This window comes from Tigriopus californicus, chromosome 11 (assembly GCF_007210705.1).
Source record: "Tigriopus californicus strain San Diego chromosome 11, Tcal_SD_v2.1, whole genome shotgun sequence".
NCBI lineage: Eukaryota > Metazoa > Arthropoda > Copepoda > Harpacticoida > Harpacticidae > Tigriopus > Tigriopus californicus.
Genome location: NC_081450.1, coordinates 10,486,349 through 10,497,328, shown reverse-complemented (window position 1 = coordinate 10,497,328; position 10,980 = coordinate 10,486,349).

Sequence of the window (10,980 nt, the reverse complement as noted above, 5' to 3'; positions counted from 1 at the left end):
ATCTGGTGAATAGTGGGTGGGAATTTTGCTATTGAATGAATGCATGCACAACCATCCATTTAAAATGGATGGTTTGGGGGTGTAATTTGGACCATTCGAGAAATTCTGCTCTTTTAAAAGCTTCTTTAGGTAGAGCGAGTTCTTTGGAAATCCTCTCTTTGACAGATTGAAAGGTAAATCTAGTCAGTTATTGAATGAATCACTCAGACCTTTGAAGGATCAAATTTTGGTCTGAAAAGTGTGTTGAAGGATATCTCCTTCAATTGGAATGGAACCCGATCCAACTATTCAAAGAGGAACTCATTAACCACCATTCAGACGATCACTGTGCCTTCAAAAAATAGCCTTCATCAATGTAGGGTATAATTATCAAAACGCCGGGTGATCTGATTTCTTGAAGATTGGAACATTCTTAGTTCCGTCTGTTTACAAAGCTTCATAAAAGAACGACTCAGGCTTAGCATTCTCACGTTCATGTTCCAATCAATACTCCAAAATTTCGAGACATTTGTTAAGTTTTAGCTTACATTTATTTGAAACACAACTCTCCGGCACTGGAAGCTGGGTATGTCAGCTTTATGGATTAAAATTCGTTTTTCCATTACCACTCAATATCCTCGCATGGTACCAATGCTTACCTTCGAATATTGTAATCTGAATATTGATAATCGGATGTATCTCTGACGTCATTCCATGTATCAGGGAACCGAATTATTAAGCGATGGCAAAAGCTCTAGTCGTCATTTTCATGCATTTGCAAACATAGTCAACATTCACAACAGTATGCCATTGAACATGCAAGATGAAGAATGGCTTTGTACCTGGAGAAGAGCAACGACTCTCTTGATATGCGTGCAATCCGCCTCGAGGAACGAACAAGGACATGATCCCTCTTTTGTGGGAGCATTCATATGGATTAACGGATAAACAACAAAAGGACACATTTAAAGATTCGGGCAATTTATCTACAACTGCAAGACACGGTGGGCAACTGTGTCTTTTCAAATGTAGGTCAAGCCGATGTTCCATAGGGTGAAAATCCATTTGTAGTCTTAACAAACACAGCCATGTACGTACGTACGTGCCTTTGGCAGAGCCTCGCCAAAAGACACTTGATGGGAAATTGGAAGGCGTCCTTCCAACCGTCAAGAATAGAAGAACGATGAGAAATGGTCCCAAAGTGGAACAACAAGCCACCTAATTACGACTTTCCCAATGACAGACCGGGCTTTCCCTCCAAGGCACTTGAGGCCTTATTTTGTGGCTGGATCTGGTGGAAGAGTCAATATTTGTAGAAATACAAACCAAGATGAATACGTACCGTATGTAGCTACGAAGCTCCTTGCAGTTTCCAGAATTGAAGCTTTGCGAAGAAATCCGTTAGCAACCCCCCTCCCCCCTTTGAAGATCATCTCATTGGCGCACGTTTTTTTTCGTTTTTTTATATCCTCGAGTGTTTAAACAATGTTTTTTTGCTCCTACTCTATCAAAACATTCTCATCATTGGAAAACATCCTCTGGGCGAATCCGCTCAACTTCAGAAGAAAGCCATGACTTACAATTTAAGCCGTCATACCGACGAGATCGACCTCAAGCCTGGGCAAACTAGGAAAACTACTCGGAAGGCTTTGGAAACACTGGAAACGAGAGAGAACGAGATCAATGCATTGATTTTACAATTTGACATGGAGCAAGAAATGTTTCCGAAAGTTGACGAGCGACTCATGGAAGAACTAGGAGACAAAATGGGTTGGTCCAGCCATTCTCTGCCATTGTTGTGCACTATTGCTAAAACTGGGTCAATTTCTTGGGGAAGTATTGACATATCAAGCAAGAAATGCGCTCACGTGACACTTGAAGTTGGTGTCCAAAAATAAGATATCTAGCTGTACTGTACTCTATGCAGTAGAGTACGTAGAAGTATACTAACAAAGGGACATACCCAAGGCTAAGTCCAAGATGGAACATCATTGTATCGGGAGGAAAGAACACAATGGAGAAACGTGCCTTCCTCGAAAAGAAACATGTCTCCCGTTCCAATACTGTGTGTGTCCTGAGTGTCCGAAGAGTCAGAATAGCGTGAAGACCATGGTCGATCAAGGATGCCACGCATGATGGAGAGCCTGAATCTGAATTGTAAATCGGATGTGTGTCTTTTTGTTGGTCTCGTGTCCACTGTCCATTCACTCAGGCAGTCGCTCAGTCAATCCAATTTCTGATGCTTCTTTGATCGCACGAAGAGGCCTTCATATTATTTGCTCAAGTTTCTTATCAAGCGGAACATATTCAAAATTGAAGGAGGAAATTTGCGATTGTCACAAATAGAGACGCTTTTAAGTTTGCAAGTTGCCTGTTACTTTGGAGAGCGAATAATTCAGTCAAACTTTGTGAATTCAGAAGAGGATTGTAACGGAAAATGGTTGATCGAAGATTTCAAACTTGCACAAAAGCAGAAAAGTTTCCAAGCTGAAGTGGAGAGCACAGTGTCTTCATATTATTGATGTTTTGAGCAAGAAAAAAAAAACAATTTTAAAACATCTGCAACATCAACCTGTATGTACGAGTGCGTTATCATATTTTTGTCTGATCAAAATACTCTGAATATGTTGAGCTTTTTGAGACAATTAATTACACATCTTGCATACTAGAACTTGTTTCCTATGCCGATATTGAATTGATATTTCTGTGGTTATTCTCTGTTTTAAGTACTATGTTCAAAACCATCCTCTTTTTTATAGAAAGTGTTGAATGGGTTTGAAATATGACCGAGGGTTAAAAAAAAGCACCATTCCATTCCTTGGCATTCGGTATCATTTTGGGAGACCACCCCAATAAATTACCACTTTTTTGCTTCTCTTTTGACGAATATAGAATTTCTACTTAAGTGTGAGGGTCTGTTTAGATATTCAAAACAATGCACAATTCAGCAACCATTTATGACCTGTCAAAAAGTTTCAAGTTATTGCTTCTTTCAAGCTGAAAAATATTTATGGCTCAAACTCTCCAAGAGGCATTTCCCAATGTGATGATTAGAGATGGGATATAATTGCAATCAGAGATGTTACTTATGTTAAGCAATTTTTTATTTAATGTCATATTTGTAGCATATTTTTCCACGCAGAGGATTTTCTTTCTGCATAGTTCGAGTCCTGTGACCAAGAGAATAGCAACGTTAGAACACGTTAAAAAGCTTTGCCATTATCATTTACAAATTTAATTGAGCCTTTTCAAAACTGGAGGAAGCTAAAACTTTTGCAATTAATAGTTAACCTTAGTTAATCTTTAATATCCATATTGATCAAAATCTTTTTTTGAAATGGTTGAATAATGACTCCTCATGGCGCTATGGAAGATATTCAGGCTGTTTTGTCCTGTTACCAGACAGACAAAGCTATCATAGTTTAACCTGTTGCTTGTCCAAATTTGACTTAAAACTTGCTACAGAAACTTGTAAGTGTAAAAAGTCTGACATTTCTAATCTATGAGGTCGATAAAGAGAATCATGGTATTCTGCGACCTTCCAAAATATTATACTCAATCAATGAATCAACACCTGCGTATTTCCAACCAATAATAAAGGGAATGAAATGTGTCAAGAATTAAGCTATTTGGTAGGAAAGCGGACAAAATGGTGTTACCACGCCTACAAAATACAGAGGTCACTGATCAGGCGTCTTTTTAGGGTTGGAAATTCCAATGGAAACCCCAGACAGGAAAGTTTGGTCTCTTATTAAATCCTATATTAACTGCCAAAGAAACGGTTCTATATCCACAATCCGAACAAATTTTGGCCATAAAAAACGTCTTTCGTTGGCAAACAGAGTATTGTTGTACTTTTCCTTTGTCACTATAACGCATGTATATACTTTAAATCGCTGAAGTGTTGGTATGATTGAACAAATAATTAAAAAAAAACATCGTCTTTTTGTATGACAAATTAAGCGAAGAGAGCAATTAGAGCCATGGAATTGCGTGACATTGAGATCTATTTCTAATCTGACCGTTCACATCCGTGCCTTTAGAGACTTTTGCCTCAAACATGTTTTTTTAGCGTCCTCTGGAACAGATTTGTTGAACAATTCAAAGAGGTTTTATTTTTGGATAAGCTAGTCGGATGTTCATGCATATGTAAAGGATTCCGAATCGGGCTGATCTTTCTTTGACGATTCGATTACCGAGTCCGAATGCATCTCCAGGTTCTACAATATTCATATTTTGTGAGTAACTTCGATATGGATTGGCCTAATGGCGATCATGATTAGACTTTTATGTGGCCAGTTGTGAAGTAAGGATCCGTCGCTAATGATTAACCTGGATAGATACTACTGTCCGTTGACGTAGTTGCTCTATGACTTGTGATTTATCAAGTTACATGCATATTGATTTGTATGTTGAAAGATGTTGTTTTCGTCTAACTTGGTCACGTGCTTATTGAATCTAATTGAAACAAGTTCCAATGAACGTATTGTGGCAAAAGCACGTTGCTTCCGTTGTTAGTTGATATTTGGTTCCAAATGCATTCTTCGAGCGCCAGGTCACGTTGGATCAAGGTCACAACAGGACTTGGGAGAGAAAATATGGCCAAGCCCAAAATAAGTTGTAACAATCTCGAGTTTCTCCGCCGTCGGGATGTTGGAGAATGTAGATTTATCACCATTTTTCATTACCTTCAAGGTTCCTTAGCAACGAGCTCTTCGATTCCAATTTGTCGCCCTGTGGGAAATGTTGGAAATGGATAGACTGGCTGACATTGCTTGAGTGAAGAAAGTCCTCTGGAATTCTCAAGTTTAACAAGTGAAGTACAGACGCATTACGTACATTATTGCTGAACGTGGCAAAGGAGTCATTCATTCCACTCGTCATAAATTTTCTTACTGGGGCCTCCTTTAAGCCACCTTTGACTGGTCTGTAAAGTAGTAGTTCCTGGAAATTTGGGAATCCCCTCCTTTGGCACAACTCAGAGGAGAGCATTTCTCAGGGAACCAACACAGAAAGAGGAAAGAGGGGGGGGGAAAGGCCGGCGAGACCTTATTCAATTTCGGATTACTACAATGTGCCTCAACTTTGAGATGAAATCCTTCATTATCTCGTAGCAGCCTTCCTTGGGTTAGATCTCCAATCCTCTTTCCTGCGGATATGGGAAGTGGGGAGGCTAAGGTTACTTGGTTTTCCTTGAGAATAGTGTACAAAGTAGTTGGTAGTGCTAGGTTGTTTGGTTGCTCTTCTTCCTTTACTTTCGCAAGCTCACGATTATAGACAAGTTGCATTTTTTCCACCGAAATTCGCCTATAACGTGGAACTGTTTTCCCATACTAGATTTTCCGCTACTTCAATCTTGTCTCAATGGCTTACACGACCTTTTGTGTATACGGAGTTTGTCTACACGGGCTTCACAATTGTGCGAGTTCCCCACGTTGCAAAGCAGGAAAATCATCCTTTTTATTCTCTTTGTCTTCGAGGGGGAGGGCTGTCAAAAAGGCTCGAAGGGTACATAAGGCCCCTCCCAAGTTTCTACTCCGTCTTTCTGGAAGGATCCATTTTATCGACTCCTCGTGCTGTGTCCGCTCGACTTTGCTCTAAGAAGCCTTCGAAAGTGGTCGACAGAGTGTGGATGGTTAGCCTTGGCTCGCTCTGTTCTATTACGTTCCAAGATCCACGAACAATACAGCCACAAAGTGAGTGAGAGAGGCGACCAAACCAGCCAATTGTACACGTAGTAATTGGTTTCAGATTATTGGCCACACACCAATAGCGAAATCGAAATACGAGATACTCGCCAAAGAATAACCGGTGATTGTGTCTGCGAACGTTCATGTCTAGGGAGCTAAAGGTTGTTATCTGATACGAATGCAAAGCTTTTTTGCGAAACCCACTTCCCATGGACCGCATAGGATTAGTTTCAATTTTAGGATTCAAGTGGCCGACCGACCACTTTGGTCCCTTGAAATGGCCGTGCTCCTAATATTTTACGGCCTTCGTGTTCGCCTTGAAGCAGAAAGCATTAGAGTGAACGATATTGATATGCATCCCTGTGCGTTTAAATTAAGGCAATATTGCCCAACGTCCCATGCAATCGACGGTCGTTTACTTTCAGAGAAGCGAGCCCGCCTCAGTCAAAGCTCATCTCATTTTGAGCCCGGAGCCAATGGCACACATAAAATATTACCCGAGAGAATGTAACCGCACAGAGAGTAAAAATAAATTACCACAACTCTTACCGAATGGTGGATTGAACCTTCAAGGTACAACAAGGTCGCACAGAAAAGTGAGCTCTTTGCAAAGCCAATTGCATTCGTGACCTTGTCGTTTTCATCTTCCCCAAAGAGAGAAGATTTGGCATGAAGGCGCATTCTTTCGACCTTATCCAATCTTCATTCGTGGGAGAGGTGAGTGTCATAAAAGTGTGAATGAAGGATGATATTGGAATATTTGATATTTGCTCTCAAAAAAAGCTTGCTTGATTATCCTAAATAGTTCTGTTGAGAAAACAACAGCGTTCAAGCATAGCATACTGATTATATGCATAATGCTTTATTCCCAGACAAAGAGACGTATGTTGGAGATTCCAAACGTTTCTTCCCAGCTTGAGCATGGCCCAACATGTGAATGTTTTAGAACATATCATGTTTGAGTCCCTTATGAACTTTGATATTGTTGAAGCTCCAGAAATAGCACCCTAGCTTTCCAGCTTTGATCGATCTTTGGTGAGGCAAGCTTACGGCCTAACGACAGCTCAAGGAGCCTCTGTTTTTGCTTCTTCCCTCAAATTACTCGTTTTCATTTGCTAAGGAAGACTTACGAGGAATGGAAAGGAACGAGGAAATAGAATTACGACACCAATCGGTTTCCAACTTTCAAGGCATAGCAAAACTCCCCTCCAATGGTGACTTTCTCACGCACGTAAATCTTTGGAAACATGCCTCGTAAAGGTCATGTGTTCCACTTGTCTTGCAACGAACTCTTCCTGGAATTGAAATGCATAAAACTGGCCTTTAAATGGAGTTTGAATCCAATATCACGCCATCCTGGAATTGCTAGATTGGTAGGTATGTTTGAACAGGATTGCTCAGAGACCCGAGTGTTTGGACAAACCTTCGTCCAAGGCCTATGGGTGAGATTTACGCGCCCGCAATCATCAAGGACAAAGGCCGAATAAATATTGGCAGGCTCTTGTTCGCTCTCTAGCCTTGGGATTTATGTATGCAACGGCAATTACAATATTTATGTACCTTTTCTTGCGAATCCTTGGTTCCATCTTTCTAAGCTTCCTAGCCTTTCACTAGGAGTTGCCAAACAGATAACCTTGGGCGAAGGAAAGGCAGCAAAAACCAGAAAAAACACAAAGCCATACAGTGGTCCACGTTGTCCCAGAAGGCCAAGCAGTAGAACACTCCTTTTCAGCTGCTGTTGCTAACAGAGTATGAAAACGTTTTTCAGCGAAAACCTTGAACGAGAGCAGATAGACAGAAACAGACTCAGTCAGAGCGAGAGAGGGGCAGGAGAACCAGAGCAATTGGGACTAACAAAGCTTTTGGATTGGATTTCCGGTTATAGCTCATTTTTTTACAGATCATTTTTTTCACTCCTCCCATCTTCGTTTATCTTCAGTGTCCAACTGAGTTCAGGGCGTCAGGGGGCGTGGCTTTGACGTGAAGAGACCTTGAACTTGAAACAAGACCCTAGTTAGACTTTGCAAATCGATTTAAAACTTCAGACCTTGCCAAATTCCTTCTTGGAGCATGCACTTGGGGTTCCGAATTCAATTAGCTCCAAGGGAATGGAGGGACCAATTTTAGTCCGAATTTTACTGCGCAAGTCAGATTTTTTTTTTCATCACACCACTCTAACAACGGTATCAACTTTCAAAGTCACATTTCATGAGAGTCCAAAATACTTTTGCTAAGTGAAGCCCCTAAGGAAAGGATCCTCTTTGAGCGAGAAAGATGATTTCTTAGACCTCTCGTAGTAGAAGACTCTTGTTAAGTGCCTCAACAACTCGACTGATTCGTTGTTCGCCGGACCCACTCGGAACTAGGTGTTTTAGATCTATTTCTGCAGGTCTACAATTTTCTAGCTTCTCTTGGAGCAGCCTTGAAATTTGAAATGAAGTGGATGTTTGAAAAATCACCTTCCTGTCTCTAAAGGGTCTTTAGCTCCAAGATAAATGAAGATGGATAGACGAACGTCTAAAACTATGTGGAGGTAAGTTAATTCTCATCCGTATGGGTGAAAAACTTGGTGATCTATTTTTGAAGCTGGGATTTCTTACTCCCTCGGGAGTTTTCAGACACTTAGTGACTAGTTGGCAATTGGTGACCTTCAATACTAGAACATATGATTGTAATCTATCCTTCTGTGTATTATCGCTGGACTTTCTTTAGCGGTGCACTTGATTAATGTCTAGACTGTGTCCCTCATTGAGTGGAAAGTAGCGTGCTCGCAAAGCTGACATTTTGTACTTGCCTCTTGCTCCCTTGCTGGATTTAGTTAGGACTTGTTTGGAAGCACGTTGTAGAGCTTGGAGCTTCTTTCGGGACATCGAATAATTTCTTGGCCTGACAAAAGCTTGCCATTTCACAGCAGAATAAATTATTCAAGTTTCTTACTACACGAAAAGAACCTGTAGCCTTCAAGCTTTAATAAATTTTTTATCCGTTTTTTCACATCCCTATGATCTTGGAGTCATTGACCGGGCGTGTGTGAGACGCCATGAAGATGAGTCAAACATTTAAATGAATTGACTTCGTGCTCCTAAAACAGATGGTCCCTTGAGTTCCAAGAACAATTGCTGTCATAAAAACTTGAATGAGGTATGATTCCTCAGACCTCAGCTGGGGTAATTCAGAGTGTGGAGGAGGGGGTCCTCTGGGTCCTTCTCATAAAACGAGGTTGCGTGAAAATGATTTGAATGTGTCGTGTTGATCATGTTAAGCCCCTCTCTACAAGGTAAATCATTTATGGAGTGATACCCTTTGATTCATTGAGTAATTTGAGTGAATGAATACATTCGGCCTTCTCGAACCCCATTGTGAAAGGGAGAAGATATTTAGTTATCTGTTTTATTGGAGTATGTCCTGTAAATTCTATTCATTGTTCGCCTTTGTTCCCCCCCTCAAAAAGTTGACCCAAATTGGCTTCGCACGTGTGTAACCCACGAAAATGCCAAAAGGTCACACCCAGTTTGGCTTCAAAAAACTATGGAATTATTATGACTCCATATCTTTTAGGGTGCTTCACTTTTCAAAGAACTCAGTTTTGCAACCATTTTTTTGACTTCGTTATTCGGCGCACATCAGCAGCTCATTTGGTAGAGGGGATCCATCTCAAGGCGTTAAATTGCTATTTTGACGGACTAAATGATCGAACTTATATGCATGCTAATGATTGCTTTCGTTTTGGATTAATCCACATTGCTTGGATGACAATCGAAATGGATGCAAAAATTATACGCTTGACCGATTCCCCAGAAGAAGATATTATTTTTCCGTTTCAAAATAAGTTGCTTTTGACGTTAAATGTTGTTCAAGGCCAAGAGAACAAGTCTAGGAGTCAACATTTTGTCCCTTACTTTACAACTTTAGTTTCTTGGACGATCACGTAATAAAATAAAATGACATTTGACCGAACTAAATAGATAACCAAAAATTCAAATTTCAGTTGCCTTTTTCCCTTTCAAGCTTGGTGGACGGAGACAAAAACACTTTTGAGGACTTAAGATGTAAATGAAGCATGTTTCAATTTCAAGCATTTTGTTTCAAAATTCAGATTACTTTACTCTTGTATGGAGTGCTTCCAAAAATTGGCTCATCAGCCAATTTTCAAGACCTAGAGGATGCATCAACGGGGGACCAATCTCAACCTAAAGTGAGCTCTTACTTGTAATTTTCTCCTTTGACATCTGTCATAGCTTGACGAGTCTTGAAATCGAAAAGCTCAAGTCAATAGTGGCCATCAATGCAAAATGACCTTTGATGTGAAAGCTCTTTGTAGTATGCGTAATTCAGTATAGAGCTGACAAGAGTCAAATGGTATTTATTTTTCAAGTTCGTAGATTAGCCCACCCTTAGTAACTGAGCTTGTGGTGATGCAACTTTTCGGATCAATACCAAGTATTTCCCACCTCGTCAATGGTTTATGGCAAGGTTTGTATATCCACAAATCTGCAGCTTTAAAACCATCAATATGTTTCAAATCTTTAAACTTCCCTCAGTTTTCAAATACAGTTGTCATAAAGTGCATAATCATCATAACTTTTACTTTCATACGAACATTTTCAGAGAGCAAATCATTTTGGGCACCCATTTTTATTGTTAATCAAGACGAAGGCTGAATTATGAAAACAAAGTAAAACAGTTGATCAAAGGTGCTAAACAGCATCAAGAAAACATTGGACATTTGCATGAAATAGACTGATACAAATTAAGAGTAGGAATGTACATAATTTCCACAGGCCCAAAAATTTCATGTCTTATGAGGTGACGTCAATATCAGCTCATTACAAGCAAGCGATTGTTTCAAAGGTCAACTCAAAATCAAGACCGTCCAGGAATTTTTTGAACCATTTCCTCGGAGGATTTTTCCTCCTATTTTTATTAATTTGATAATCTCCCATTTACAACAACGCAAAAAGCATGCCCAGGCCTAATACTAAATACAGTACAATCTACAGAACCTATTTGAAACACGAGAATCCGATTGACAAAGTCAATTTATGTCTAGGCCGGGTTAAGATTAGAGCTTAGAATATGAATGAACATTGACGATTTCATTCTTAAAGAACGTTATTCTAGTACGCAGTTGCGTCTAATGTCGATCATAACTGCACAAGAAGACAGTCTAATTATCAAATTCACTGCAATCTTTCATGACAAAAGTTGAGTTGAAATTCGCTATGGACAGGTTTTGGACCATGAAATGGACCAAGCACTAATCATAACCGACCCACTCCACCATCAACAATTGGCGTTCCAGAAGTTATAG